This window comes from Amblyomma mixtum, chromosome 7, assembly GCF_055824585.1.
Source record: "Amblyomma mixtum isolate Tamu chromosome 7, ASM5582458v1, whole genome shotgun sequence".
NCBI classification, from domain to species: Eukaryota; Metazoa; Arthropoda; class Arachnida; order Ixodida; family Ixodidae; genus Amblyomma; species Amblyomma mixtum.
The window spans coordinates 79682537-79697788 of NC_143018.1; the positions used below are offsets into that span (position 1 = coordinate 79682537).

At 47.4% G+C, this 15252-nt stretch overlaps 1 pseudogene; it reads right to left on the reverse strand.

Moving 5' to 3' along the window:
* Positions 1-4959: 4959 nt before the first annotated feature.
* Positions 4960-11306, reverse strand: LOC149336596 (uncharacterized; annotated as a pseudogene).
* Between the last annotated feature and the right edge of the window lie 3946 nt (positions 11307-15252).

Sequence of the window (15252 nt, forward strand, 5' to 3'; positions counted from 1 at the left end):
TTTAGCTTTAAATATCATTTTTTGGCAAAATAAAATAAGAGTTATTTTTATCGCTGTGCATTTCTTTACTCTTTTAGGAAAAATTTAGCAGACGGTCCCTCGTCGTGCAGGCAAATGCTTCGGGGCGCCGCTCTGCTGTAATTGGCTGATTCCTCGTTGCGTCAATTTCGCGTCAGGTGTCGACGTCACATCGTTTCGTCATTTTGACGTCAGTGTAAATAACTTTTGACAGATTTTTGACAAAGTTCCGTAATACGGGCCCAGAAGCTTGATGTGAGCTTGCCGCATGCTCCAAAGAAGAGGGAGACTACCGCAGAAGGCCTTCACAAAGCGTTGCATACAACCGTGATGAATTTTCAGTGAAGCATCAACTTGTGGTGATGAAGAGCGTGCGGATGATGAAGGCAAGTTAGCAAAATTTCATATAAATTACAGACATGCAGTGACCAAGAGAGTAACTTGTCAATGGTCGCATTTAAAAATTTTTGGTTAGTGACGCTAGTTACTGGGGTGCCTGCACCTTTCAGCACGCAGTGTGCAAGGTTGGCCCTAACAAAAAAAAAAGTTAACGCGTTTCTTTGGTCATTGACGCACTCCGTTTTCATTATATCACTTCAGTTGAAATTTGGGCCTTCTGCAAAATTGCATGTGCAATGAAGCTATTCGACTTATATACTATACAGGAATGTCGTCAGCGCACAGCTAGATTTCCTCAGATGGTGGGATGCATTTCTAAAACCCAATCAGTCAGATAAAAAGATGCGGCACCTAAAACTCATTCCTGAAGAGTCCCTAGAGATACGTGGTTTTGGGTCGTCGTCGTCGTTGACGCGTATGAAGACTTATCATGAGGATATGCAGCTGTACAACAGGCCATTAATACCATTCACTTTAAGACTGGACGCATTAACTCGCGCATGACGGTGAGAACTGCTTCCTTGACATCAAAGAGCATGTAATATGTTATAGACCACACCACTCTGTTACATTTGACGTGGTTTGAAAGGGAAGCAATGTTGCGGATGTTGCTATTTGAGAAGCCTCGCGTTTATTTATAGATAGTAAGACTTCATCACTATCACTTTTCAGCCAGGAACGTAAAACTACTAGGACTGAAGGCGTTTGTTTCTGAATGACGCACAGCGATTCCAGCCTTTCCAAACGGCTTATGTCACTCGAAACAGAATGTTACTAGAGCGAAGTCATCTGATGAACGTATACTCCGCGCGTTAAATGCAAATGCGATATTTCTCAGTTAATGTCAGCGTAAAATAAATATGAAATAAATGCGGAAGCACGTGCTAAGCCATTCAGGATCGAAGGACAAGAAGGAAGAGAAAGTGGAGAAATGTTTCTTTAAAGCAACGGCATAATTGATCTTGAGGTCGAGTGGGTGGCTTCGTCATTCAGGACATCCACTGGTCACGGCTGCTTGACGAACTTGCTGGCAGAGCGCTTCTTGCCCCTCGAGGGCATCGCCGGACAGCTGTACCTCCCACAGGCGGCTTTAAATTTCGCGGTTTGCACCCGCAACCCCCCCCCCCCCTCACCACCCATTCGAGATGTGGAAGAGTGTGGGTCGTGTGTCGGCGCACCAGGTGCAGGCGCCATGATGTGTTAGTGGGCACATTTTGCTGCATCTGCGTAGGTTTAGGAATGTGCTTGTTTGGATAAGGCTCAGAGCTACTGCGTCTTCAGGGCTGAGCATTTTGTGATACGGACGATGCCTCGAGGACGATCTGGATATCGAGGCTTTCGCCGTAAATTGACGGCAGGGACACCAAGGGAAAGAGTGAAAATTGTTCGTACGATTGGTTTTGCCCCCCTTGGTTGGTCTATAGGTCTATCGCGTGAACGCCATCCTGCCCATCAGGACCGATTTGGCATCATCAAAGATGGTTTCTCGCATCTGATGTCATTCGGCCCCTTGAGGATGGCCTCGTGAGAGATGTTGTCGAAGGCCCCCTTCAGGTCGAGTGCGAGCATCCCCTTTGGGATGCCCTATAGGACTTCTCTTAGGATTAGGAGCGCATCTTGCGCAGAGAGCCCCAGCCTGAAGCCCAGCATGGTGTGCGGGAAGATGTTTGCCTATATGAAATTTTGCACTCGGGCTTGGATGACCTACTCGTGCACCTTATCGATGAGTGAAGTCTGCGAGAAGGGACTCAGGGCTTTGATCGCGGAATTATTGTCGGTCTTGGGGTTTGCCACGATTTTCACATGTTTCCACTACTTCGAAACCTGGCCATGGCTCCAGTTCTTCGCTCAGATATTCGGGTCCCGTGGGTCACTTCTCCCTCCAAGATTATCCAGTTCTCCCTCTGTCCAGTTGTAGTCTTGATTCGCCTTCGTATTTTAGGAGGCAGGGTTGTACGAGGTCTCTGCCCAGGTATCCGACATAGACGCCCTGATCGTTTCCGGTAAATTTGTGAGCTATGTCTTGAAACGTGCGACTGGTTGCCAACTTGGCATTGTCGATCTCGATCAGGAAATGCAGGATGGCCCACGTCTGCGCCGTACAGAAGCGCTTCGATTGATATCCCGCATGTGAACAATCATTGTGCCCGTTTTTGTCAAGATTTCGACAGCTACTTTCACATATAAGTATGTTGATGTACCAAGGAACGAAAGAACGTGACTATAAGATTTCAGTTCGACATTCTACAGTCAGGATATCTACGATGATATTTCTCAAACTATTTGCTGATCGCTGTGGTGTCTTAAGAGCAATATCTTCTGCTATGAATGCATTTCGCCCCAAAAAATTATTCTTGCTGTCTAGGAATACTAGCGTTAAAGGATAGTACTGAATACCCAAAATAAGATACTTTTTCCCGTTACACAAGAAGTTTGTTACTATTTTCTGCTACACGATATCTTTAATGGGTTAATGCCCACATATGCAGAATTGGTCATTCTCTACTTAGCATTCATAGATCCCTGGGAGCCATCATACCACTCCTGGTACAGTGGTAGAGCGGTTAAGCGATGCGCCTCTGACCTCTGATGGCAGGTGCTGCACCTGGTGGGGCTGGTGCGACCAAGGTTGCTCATCTCGAGTAACCTCTCGCGATCAATCATTAATTTAGCTTACATCTACCATGTTGCGCAGTTTACCCACAATCCGGTGGCCAGGCTGTGGTGACGCCACAAGGTTACATGACCTATGTGGCCCGTCTGCCCCCTAGGTTGCTTCTGTGGAGATTTTTCGGTCATGGTTAACGACGCCGACAACGCCGGATTTTCAGCGACACGAGCCTGCCACGCTAATACTATTTGGAAATATTTATGTTGGTGAAGTTGGGTAAACTACCTTCCTGTCTTCTCTCGTCGCCTCCTTTGATTCTACTTCCCCGTGAATTAGAGACCCAGATCTGACTGTTTCGTCAAAACATGCGAGCCGTGCGTGCTTTATTTCTTGCGATTTTTACCATGCCAAAGACCACCGAAATCTGGGGCCCATTCAGTGGAAATAGTTCATCTAGGTTGAAAAAGAATGCGCGATTGTAAACCTGCCCACAGTTTAGTTCAGTGCGAATTACGGTGGCCTAATGGCGGCTACCAACATGGAGCATGCCAAAAAAAAAGAGAGATTGTTTTGGAGTAATTTATTCCCTTTGGCTTCTTTCGGGCTATGCAAAGAAAAATGACTGCTGCACTTTTTTTCGGTTGGGTTTCCTCGTTATTTATACGCCACAAAGTTCTCGCTCTATAGTACAGTTGGCTGAAATACAGAATCATTATCTAACAGCAAATAAAAATGACATGGTTATAACGTAGTTAAACTGAGTAGTAGATTTGCGAAGGCACGCGTTTAGCCTAACTGGCTCAATGGCTCAAGGTTTTGCTTTGCTAAGTCGTCAGCACGTCTGGCGGCGATATTAAAAGACTAGCGCAATAAAACTAGGACAGACGTAGAAGGAGACAGGACGAGCGCTCGTCCTATCTTCTTCTATGTCTTTGCCCTAGTTTTATTGCGCTAGTCTTCTAATTAACGATGACACACCAACTAACCCAGCTTTCCGCCTTGATTGTATAGCTTTCGCACTAGTATGAAATCTACGGAGGGTGCCCGAATAGTTGCCATGAAAACATCGCGTCACGAGACGTCGCTTGTAAAGCTGTTGGGTGAGGTATTTGAGAACTGAATAATATGAACATATTTCCATTGTCTAAAGAGAACAAAAAGATCTACGCTCTTCTCACTTTCGTCTCGTTGCGCATCGCGTGGTCTCAATAAAACTTCGAGACGCTGCTGCGGCGGTCAGCTGCGCAAGAATTCTGCTCAGATGATTTTCCTGTCACACTGCTAGAGTTCAAGAACAAGAGAGACCGTCAAGCCGGCAACTGACGGCCGCTGTGGCTCAGCGATTATGGCGCTCGGCTGCTGAACCAAAGACCAAAGAACCATCCCGACCGCGGCGGTCGAATTTCGCGAAATACTAGAGGCCCGTGTACTGCGCGATGTCAGTGCACCTTAAAGAACTCCAGGTGGTCGAAATTTCCGGAGCCCCCACTACGGCGTCTCTCATAGCCTGAGTCGCTTTGGGACGTTAAGCCTCTACAAGCCGAAACCCTGACTGCGTAGGGACAATACTGACGTTTTGTTAACTGCTAATGTCAAGTAGCAGTGCGTACGCGTACCTGGAAACTCCCACCGCAGAGAGGTTTTCAGTGCTGGATGCTGTCAGCGTTTAATAGGGCATTAGATCGTCGCAGAGGCCTTCCATTAAGCAGGCGCGTATAGACTTCGAAGACTGGAAGCAAATTTCGCAGCATATTACATTCTGAACGGCACTCGCTAAATCAAGACTTCAGACTGCTGAAGCTCACGAAATTATCAGCCCTAAGCGCCGCTAGGTATAAGACCGGGGTGATCGTTCTTGCGTGTTAAAAACATTCAACTTCTTATTGCTGCCATATAGTTCGAGTTATATGCGTACCCAATAAGGATTAGGGTCAGACGCCAACCTTGCTCCCTCTTTGTGCGGTTCTTCGGCTTTCCTTTGACTATGACTCGTTCGGGGCTTCGTCTACAAAAGGTTCTGTGTGTGCGACGGTGTAGGAGTCGCTTCTCAGGAAAGGGATCCCCGCAGAAGAGTTTGAGCTGGCGGACCAAGAAACAATGGGAGACCTCCCACCGGACCACACCTTCTCCCTGAGGGAGAAGTGAGTAGCCAGTGGCTTGAGATGCGCCGCAGGGTCCCCCGTCGTCCTCTGCCAGTCCTGAGGATGATTCTGAGCTGGGCTTGGCAGGTATCTTCGTGTCAGTGGGTGCCGAAGTCCTCGGGATGAGCGATGAGGCAGCAGGGATTTCGGACCGTCCCGGATGCAACACAGCGGCAATCATCGGCAACACTATGCGAGTAAGCGGTGGTCCGATCAGGAACTGCGACTGGAAGCTGGACGTCACAGCCGACAGCGATGACGTCTTTGTCACGGAAGTCTGGGATCGCAATGTCTGTGCTACCTTCGCTGTGGTTATTTCTCGGCTTGTAGATGATATCCCGGCAGCAGCCGTTTGTTGGGTCAGAATAATAACACGAGATAGTTCAGGGTTCGTAGCCACAACCGAAGACTAGGAATGCCTCGCGTGGTTGTTTTTCCCTCGTATGCCAACCTCTCTGGCCAGTTTCTCCCTGGTGAGAAAACAGAGCGAATTACGTTGAGAAACGAACTGTAACGTGATTAACAACATATTTCTGAAAGATGCGTTGCCCATGTTTCGTAAAATGAAATGAACTATGCTAATTGAAGCCATGAAAAACGTCGACTTAAGTGTCCCTATAAGTTCAGGACGAATTAAGTCCAATAGACAAATACAGTCACTCATCGAATAGGACACTTTATAGTAAAGAAAAAAAATCGCATAAAGCAGCTATTAGACTTCATGCCAGTGCGCTACTCTTGCTTGTTTACAAATCAAAGCATATCGAATGCCATTCAACCTTAACCCAAACCCAATCGAAGCAAGCCTGGAGACGTCTCATGCGCTGCACAGAGAACGTTGTCTATAGTTTAGCCCAGCTTCCTTTGCTAGCAATTCGCTTTATACCAGAAAATTTCTTCCTTTCCTCAAGGAGACCCACGCGATATGATGAGGACTACGGTTCATTTTTCTTTCTTCTTTATTTTACTCCTACCACCATCTCTTTCCTAATGAATCTTCTTTGAATCTTGTGGGAATCCTGGCTTTCCGCCGTCGCCTTTGCGCGGCTGTGCCGGCCTCCCGCGTTGTTTCTCCTCTTTCCCTTGCTCCCGCCTCAGGCGGTGGAGAGGCGGCTAGGTGACTAATCACTGTCATTTTGCCACAGCTCCGCCCCGGCTCCCCAACGGCCTTTGCCATTGGCGCCTTTTGGCGGGAATTCGGGACCCGCTAAGGGCGGCCACGCACGGCGCGACCGTCCGAGCGGGGCCCAGAGAGAGAGATCCCTCCGAGACAGCGTAAGGTGCGTACACTACTGTTTGTCCGTGCCAGCCTTTGCCGTTCGGACCAGTGCTTACTCGAGCTCGCCCGCACGTGTCCTCTGACCTGCAGCGGCTCGAGCCTGTCCAGCGGGGTCCAGCGACCTCCGACAGGCGCACCTTGCGTTGATTGCCCACTCTCTCTCGCAACCGGCCCAACGGTCGACACGAGAGAGGGATGACAGCACTGCCGCGGGGACATTCTCCTACAGCGGCGTGCTAGCGGCGCGCATTGCTCGAGTCGCTTCGTGCGCGCAGCGGAGCCTTGCTCCTCGCGCGCCCCCGGGACGGGGTGACGATTGAGTGCGTGTGTACTGCTGAAGGACGACGTGAATAAACGTCTCCTTTGTGAACTTGGGGGCCTATTTCTTTGCGGCGAATCGCTCTCCTCCCAGCGGAGGTTGAGTGCGCCGCATCGGTGTCCCAGTGTGTGTGTGGTGACGGCTGATCGGGGCCCTTGGCTCGCGCGAAGCTCGAACCCGCGGTGGGTGGTGGCCTGTGTCTACGTAGAAACCCACAATCTTTGCTTCACGCCCGCTTTCACGGTGCGATTGAGATGCCCAGCGATTCGCTAGATAGTTGGATCCTATCGTTTCCTCAAAATTAAAGTGAATTTTAATTTGCAGCTTGGTTCTTGTGTCCAACCAGAATGAGATATTTACTGCACCGTTCCTTTCATCATGAGCATTTATTACTGTCAATATATGTTCCGCACTGGTTATTTATTGCTCAAGCTGCCAAATTACTTTCGACATGGAACTTAAAATCAAAACTATATGGAGCTGCGAAGAACCTTTTCGTCCTGTCGTTGGTCGTGCTGCGTCTCAGTTTTGTAACACTCTAAGATTTCTTTCCTGGCGGCGCAATGGACTGTACATCTCATACAGAGAGAGAGGAAAACTTTTCTATCAACAAAGGTTGAGTGATACCGCAGAGGGTGGAGCCCTTTTTTTATTAGAACAGGACTAATTTTGTCCGGAAGAACGCAAACCTTAAAATAAGATATAAAAAGGCAGGCGTTGCTAAGACGGTAATGCTTATCTTTGCGACTAATTTAGTTTCCAACGCAATTCTTTCTGGCTTTTACCCACAAAAAGTTTCCTTTCTTTTTACGTTAGCTTGTCTTTTTTTGGTTTTTGTTACACGTGCGCTCTGCGGTGTAGCGCACTCCTTAACATTCTCCGGTAACCGAAAAGGGTTCGTTCGTTTTCTCTTCATTATTTTATGATAATTAGAGTTAAAGCTCTAGCGCGCACAAACTAGTTTGGTTGGCTCGCAGGTAATTTCACCCTGAAATCCAACCCGGAACATTGAAACCCAGCGGATTCTAATGGTCCTCCTCGGACGGCCGCGCCCCGGGCGTGACAGCCAGTCTTGGAGTGTCCATGAGCCGGGTGACTGATGTCCCTGCTATGCATGAACAACACTAGCAGAAGAAGCTCGAGCACCTAGCTGACACGGCGCGTGAACGTCAGAAGGCGGCTGAAGTGGAAGGCGACCTTTTGGAATAAATCGCAAAAGGGCACACACACGGAAGGAACAGCGAAGAGCGCCAATAAGACTACTCACTTCTCGAATCAAAAGGACGTCTTTGTCACGCTTGACATTTGGTGGATTTGGTACTAGCCACAAGAAAAGCTACGAATGAGTCCAGTTGGCTGTTTTTGAATGACTTGCTTAGCGCGCTGCTCTGGGTACAAAGCTGAATGGAGGGAAACAAAATATAGGGGTCACTCAATATCCGCCTTAAAGGTATGACGCGATAGCGTAATAAGTAATTCTTCCCGTATATGCAGAAGGCCCACTGTCTCCTGAGTGGCTCTTTGGGCACAACCGGCCAAAGTCATGCTCGTGATTTTTCGCTCACAACGCAGAGACTTCCCCCTAGCATGGCGAGAGCATAGGAAGGCATAATCAGAGGATGGTTACAGCGGTAACCGTGCGGAAGGTGGTTACCGTAAAAGGAAGAGGGTATAGCGAGAGCATGAGAAAGCGCAAATGGTATGTCGGTGTCATGGGAAAAAATCGGAGGGTAATTACCACAGAAGGAGAAAGATGGTTGCCGTCGAAGGAGGCTACGGCGATAGGAGGAGGTCATGGCGAGAGTTTAGGCACGCGTACCAGAGTAACCAGAACGTGGTCACCATGGAAGAATGGCGAGGGTGCAGGAATGTAGCAAGGTCCAATTGCAGCCGCTGCTGCGAAACGCGCCGTCCTAGGAGATTATCGGTGGCGCTGCGCTTCTAGAGCGGTGGAGAGAGAGAAAAAAAAACTTTATTGTAAAAGGAATTCGGGGCATGCCCCAGGGTCCCCGCACGACCCCACTGCATTCAAGTGTTTATGTTCCTAAGGTCCATAACACTGGCAGAGCGGTGGACTGGAGAGTAGACCTAGATGAAAAATGACTACGTGTGAAAAATTAGGCAGAGTGCCCCAGAAGTATACAAATCTGAGGTCGCTCTATTTACCACTACCACACCATACCATAAAGTATAAATACTTTAATAGCTGTAGCTTAATTCCGCGTTAACCAGTGGGAACCGTCCGGTGATTTTTTTTTTATATATACCCCTAGCTTTTCGCCCAATATCGCTCTTTGAACCACTCAGTTGAAATCAATTATTCGCTCGACTTTTTTCTTTTCGCTCCTTAACAAACCATGACCTGCACGCAAATCATTTACCATTCTCCGTGGGAAAATGCGTTGCTGTTTAGTTTGCATTGCGGAGTGTTTTGCAGCCAGATTAGCCATTTGAGCGGTGGGAGGAGAAATCAGATTTGATGGAATGCATCTTTGCGCATGAGCCGAACACAAAATTGTGCGGAGGCGAACTTCAGGTCAACTAAGCTAACCAGAGGGGGGGCAAGCGATAGCAAGGCAAGCTTGAACTGATCAAGAAGACAAAGATAGAATGGCGTTAGACCAATTAGAGATTAGTGGGGGACACCATTGTACCGCTGAGGACGTCATCCCGCAACAATGAGCGTGCTATGAGTCAAAGGCAGTCTTGCCAACCACAAGAAAAAAAAAGGTTGTTCATTTTTCTCAAAAACAAAAATGCTATTCTTGCCTCATTGCCAGCTCTTGCATTGCCCTATTCTGTCTTGGAAGGAAGGAAATCACAACGGGGGGCATACAAACCACGAGAATCCCATCGACTGCCGGATGAGGAAGAGGAAGAGTAGTGCGAGTTTAAATTTATACCTATGCAGATGTGGGTGGTCTCCGACAAACCTATGTGACTCATGCGGGGACGTTGAATCTGTGGACCATTTCCTGCTCTACTGTCTAAAGTTCGCACTTCAGAGAAAGATTTACCTGGAGGTCCCTCTCTCCAGGTTAGGACTCCCGTTATCTCTGCCAGTGTTGTTATCGTTCGGAGCGAGCGCCAAAGGATTTGCATTGGGTTCAATTTGCGGGAATCTCCATGATTACATAATTGCAACTGATAGGTTGATTTGCTAACTCCTTTAAAAGTCTCGGAGTTTTTTTTTATTATTATTAGTATTAGCGCCAAAATGTTCTTTGTTATTTCACTTCAAATATTCTTCTGTCGTTTTTCATGAATACATTTTTCAAAATTCACGTTTGGCTCCGATATTTTGTCGTAATCCTATGAAAACTTCCTTATGTATACCACTATACCTTGGCCAATCCCCCCATGTGGGTATGTGCCATTATAAAGAGGTGAAGAAGAAGAACAAGAAGAAGAAGAGGTTGGCCAATCCCCCCACGTGGGTATGTGCCATTACAAAGAAGAGGAAGAGGAAGAAGAGGAGGAGGTTCGTGGGCTGAGCCAAAAGGCTATTCAGATTGTTTCAATAATCGACGTGACCACAGACGGCTCCGAGTTCCGGGCAGCATCGAGACCGCCAGGTTCCACAGTGAGTGACAGCTATAAATGCTGCTTCAGTTCCATAAACTAGCTGTCTTAGAAATTCGCATCGCCGTGTAGTTTTCACGGCGTACCTCCTACCTTCTGTAAAGGTTATTTCGAAAACGCTGTCGTTACGTGAGCTGGAGAAGAGTGTTGCCTGGCGCCACCTCAACGCGATTACAGCTGCGCCTGCACAGCCAGATTAATATCTGCTCTCGCTGCTTTCTGACCACGGCCAACTGTTTTGACTGGCGACGCTGGACCTCAACGTGCCGTATTGCTAATATGTCCAGATCTAAAGTCGACGCCAATCATATCTGCGCCTTAAATCATGACCGTGGCTTGTATTTCCTTTTAGTTTAACCGCATACACGAACATCCATCCCGAGCAGCTGTAGTTGCTTCATACTCCGCTTTCTGCAATAAAAGGCACCTCATTTTTATAGTTGTGAGACGGAACAAGTTTGTGATGACAGCCGATGTGATTGTTTGCTCCACCAAACAGATCGGGAGCGCATACGGTTTTGTTTATCGATAAGGCATCGGCTCTGTCACCGAGGCTTTTCAGTGATAGGAGACATCTTTGGCGTCAGTATTAGAATTCTCGGTTACGTTATCATGTGAGCAGATAATCGCCTTCGCAATCACGTTAGTGTTCCTCACCATCGAGCACAGTGCATGTATACACGGCTAAATTTTGCAAAGGCAAAGCGAACTCACTTTGAACCTTCATTCGTAGTTAAAAAATGATAGTGAGGGGCAGCTGTGCTTGATTACCCTCCCCTCACCACACCGTTGCAGGAGCCCACAGACGCGGAGAAGTAGAGGACCCACGATGAAAACAGAGTCGACTGCAACGCTTTCGGCGGCGGGTGGCGAGGTGAGGTGACGCAGGGCACTGTGCTCTCTTTTGGAGGTAATGCAGTCCAGTGGAGAGGTCGATGTTTCACGGAGGGAGGCCATGATACCATTCAAATCTCCGCAGCGGCATGCTGCAACCTATAAAGGCGTTTCGTGTCCTCTTAAAGGCTGGAAATGTGGCCGCGTCAAACTTTAATTTTGGCAATGATTAACAGCCACGAAAAACAAACAATCTAAAAAAACTGTAGGAGAGCTGCTTCTTATGAGTGAATTAGGCCAGCGATGATAGCCTTTGTTGTGTGGAAAGTGAAGTGCAGTGTTGGATAGTTTCGTGTGTCTGTATTTCTGCGTGTGGCCGCACTGGGGCCTTGTAAGGCTTTTAATGCAAACGGGCAACTTAGTACACCCATCTGTTTAATTCCACCACACAAACCAACTTGACATGCAGTGCGCAGGAAATAACAACAGGGACTTGGTCAAAGGTGTTCAGGCCTCATGGTCTGCTTCTGAGTCTTGTTGGGATTGTTTGCGACATTCATGAAGTTTGAAATCTTTAGAGTGGAAAGGAGTGTTATTCTCGTTGCCCAGCATTTTGATAGCTTCACAGGCGCAGTACGTGCCCCACTACGTGGGCTGAAAAGCATACCTTCTGTCCTGAAATATTTTCACCAACGTTGTGCGTTAATGCCTGCTAAGTGCTTTTGGCGCCGACATTATCATCATCACCATCAAGCTAACTACGCCCACTGCAGGACAAAGGTCTCTCTCATATCTCTCTAGTTCACGCTATCCTTTGTTAGTTGCGGCTACAATATTCTTGTAAACTTGCTAATCTCAACTGCCCACCCACTTTCTGGCGCCCCTGCTATACTTGCCCTTTCGAGGAATCCAGTACGTTACCAATGAAGACCATCGGTTATCTTACCTTTCCATTAAATACCCTGCCCCTGCCGATTTCTTCTTATTATAATCTACATCCCAAACTTTGCAGCATACCAATGCGCTGTCTCGTGCGCAGCGGAGGCGTTCAACAAACGTGACTGATGTGTTCGAGGTACATGACTGACCAGTGCGCAGCACCTGGCCAGCCATGACAGGGAAGGACTAGACGGTCCGAAAACGATACAGCGTGAAATATATGCCGCCTATCGGAACACACCCAACTTTCATCCACGGGGGGCCTAGAAAAAGGGCCCGAACGTATCGGATCCCTGCCAGCTTTGGTTACACCAGCTTTGCGGTATACGGCAGAAACAAGCTCAGAAAACAGGCTAGGAGCATCACGGTTGAGTTCGCACCGCGCAGCACTGCTCCGCTAAGAAGTGAAGCTTTTTTAGAAAGTTTTGTGAATTTCATTTTGAATAAAATTTTCTTACAAGGTGACGAAAAAGAAAAAGCAACACGTGTCTACAAGCATCTATGTCTGGTAGCCGTTAGTGACTTTTTTGAGAAAGAGAAATATGTCATAATAAAGGTCTTGTTTCCGACATGTAATATCGATGCGTCAGCCATACTGCGCGTCCTTAATATGTATTCCAGCACGCGTAATACGAACACATTGTTTAAATCTCCAGCTTTTAGTCCCTAAAACTTTATGTCGCTGACAAGTAAAGGAGAAGCGGAAATTATCTACTATAGGATCACAAAGCTTACCTCCTGCGGGTAATATATAAAATATCGGCATTGTATACAACGTAAGCAGTAACACTGCCAGCGGATCTTAGAGCGATAAAGACACAAAATTTCGGATTTTTTTCTTTTGCTTATAATGATGAGCAAGGCCAGGCCTCCGGAACGATGTAACGGGAGCTGCTATGTTAGAGTTGTCTTTAATTTATTGCAGCACTGTTTCTTTTACTAAGTTTCAGTTTCGATTTCCGGGTGGTTTTCAGCTCAATTCACAAGGTACGAAACAGTGTGGATATCGCTGCACCTCTTTCTGCTGCGAACGAAAATGGCTTGAGACGGTTTAGCGGATCGCGGCGGACGACGGTTGTGCGAATTTGTTACTGTCTAACATCGCAAGTGACTTGCGGCGGGTAGTGGTAAACAAGCTGTTGAAGTCACAGTCCGTGGAAACTGAAAAAGTAGGATAAAATCGGTTCTCTAATCGTAGTCCTGTTGCAAGAACCACTTCGAATTCTGCTCAGTTGAACGGCAGTTAAGCTTTCCGTCCGACATTGAAATGAACAGCAGTCTGCTGCAGTTACACGGCATTTTTCGCGAACCACAGTTCTACCTCTGGATTACGTAATCGCGCCATGCTCAGGCAGTTTAAAATAAATATGCTCGCAGTTTGGTATTTTTAATTTTAATATTGTGCAAGTTTTGTATTTTTGGTACGCTCTGGTAGAACGTCACATGGAGCGCAGCCAATCCAGTAGAGCCATGTTTGGATACTTGCTTGGCCACAGTTTGTCTAATATCACTTCACTCATCTGCCGGTTTGCACTCATGCCACTAGTGAACTTTGCTGGTTGGGACTCAGGCTATACTACCAACTGCAGAAACTTTCTGGTGATATGAAAACAAGTGGCAGCGAGGAATGCCCCGATTCGGCCAGTACGTTGAGTCCATCGACCATCATCTTGTCAGTTCACCCGCTGCTCAACTGATAGCCCTGACCTCAGTTTAACTGTGAGCGGCCTTTGGGATATCAACGGTAGTTGGCGCTGCCACGTAACAGAGCTATCCGCCCTTCACTTCGTCTGATGGTGAAATGAACTGTCATCAAAAAAGACGTGTAACAGGGATATAGAACACACTGAAATATATCTTCAGTTCCACCAATCCTAGGGTACTGCACACTGTTATCCTCAAAAACCAAATTTAGGTAGTTGGTCTCTATACTCTTTTGAAATGTTTTATGTAGAGTAGCAGTGTAAACGAAACTGACAAAGTATAAGAGTCATGCAGACAGATGAAGCTTGCGCGGATAGACGGAGGTTTTGTTGGGCTCAGCCTCAATATAATTGGATGCGCAAATATTTGTTTTGAGCTTGCGTGAGAAAGAGTGCCATCTTTGAAGGAAGATTAGATGAGTGAGCCGTCGGGGCCAATTTGGAGAGACGGAGAGCTTTGTTCAGATCTGAGAGCGAACTGCTTGGACAATAATAGTTTGCAACCGCCGCCGCGGGGGCTCAGTGGCTATGGTGCTCGGCTGCTGACCCGAAAGACGCGGGTTCGATCCCGGCCGCGGCGGCTGAATTTCTTTGGAGGAGAAATTGTAGAGGCCCGTGTACTGTGCGATGTCAGTGCACGTTAAAGAACCCCAGGTGGTCGAAATTTCCGGAGCCCTCCACTACGGCGTCTCTCATAGCCTTAGTCGCTTTGGGACGTTAAACCCCATAAACCAAACCAATAGTTTGCAACCAATGAATGCCACCAGGGAACGACAGAGCCATGTGGGTGACTGACGATTACATATCTGCTGGAGTACGGTGGCTTCCAGTGGTGCAGGGCAGGGTTAATTTGAGACGTAGTTAGCCTCAGGATGCAGATGCACGCTGCCAGCGCTGACCAATGGAACTGGCGCTTCAAGGCTGCAAGAAGCGGCCAAGAATGAAGCCATGTATGACGTCTGCCACTTTGCATAAACAATATCTTATTTTCTATCGGGCATGCGAAGTGGCGTGAAGTGAAGACTGCCGCATATATAATATTAAAAATCGTGGTTTGGTGATAATACAGCTGCAGCCAAGAGGAAAGGCGAGGACGTAGGGCATGCAGTGCGAAAAGCAGATAATCGGTATTTTGTTATAGTAACAGACAGCATATCAATGGGGCATCTATTGACTGCGAAGATGGTTCCACGAAATTTGAGTGGATAAGACGGAGAGGCTTCTGCTCGTGCAGAATAAGTTTAGCCGGTCATCAGAGGGTAAACGCAAATGTTCTCCAGTGGTGCGGACTTGGACAAAACAGTTATAATAGTGATGACAATGGAATAGACAGCGATTATGCGATAATTTTAATCAGCGCAGAAAGTGCTAGGTATGATGATACTTTACCGGTCACCTGGTGAAAGGCTCGTTCATTTTGATTAAAG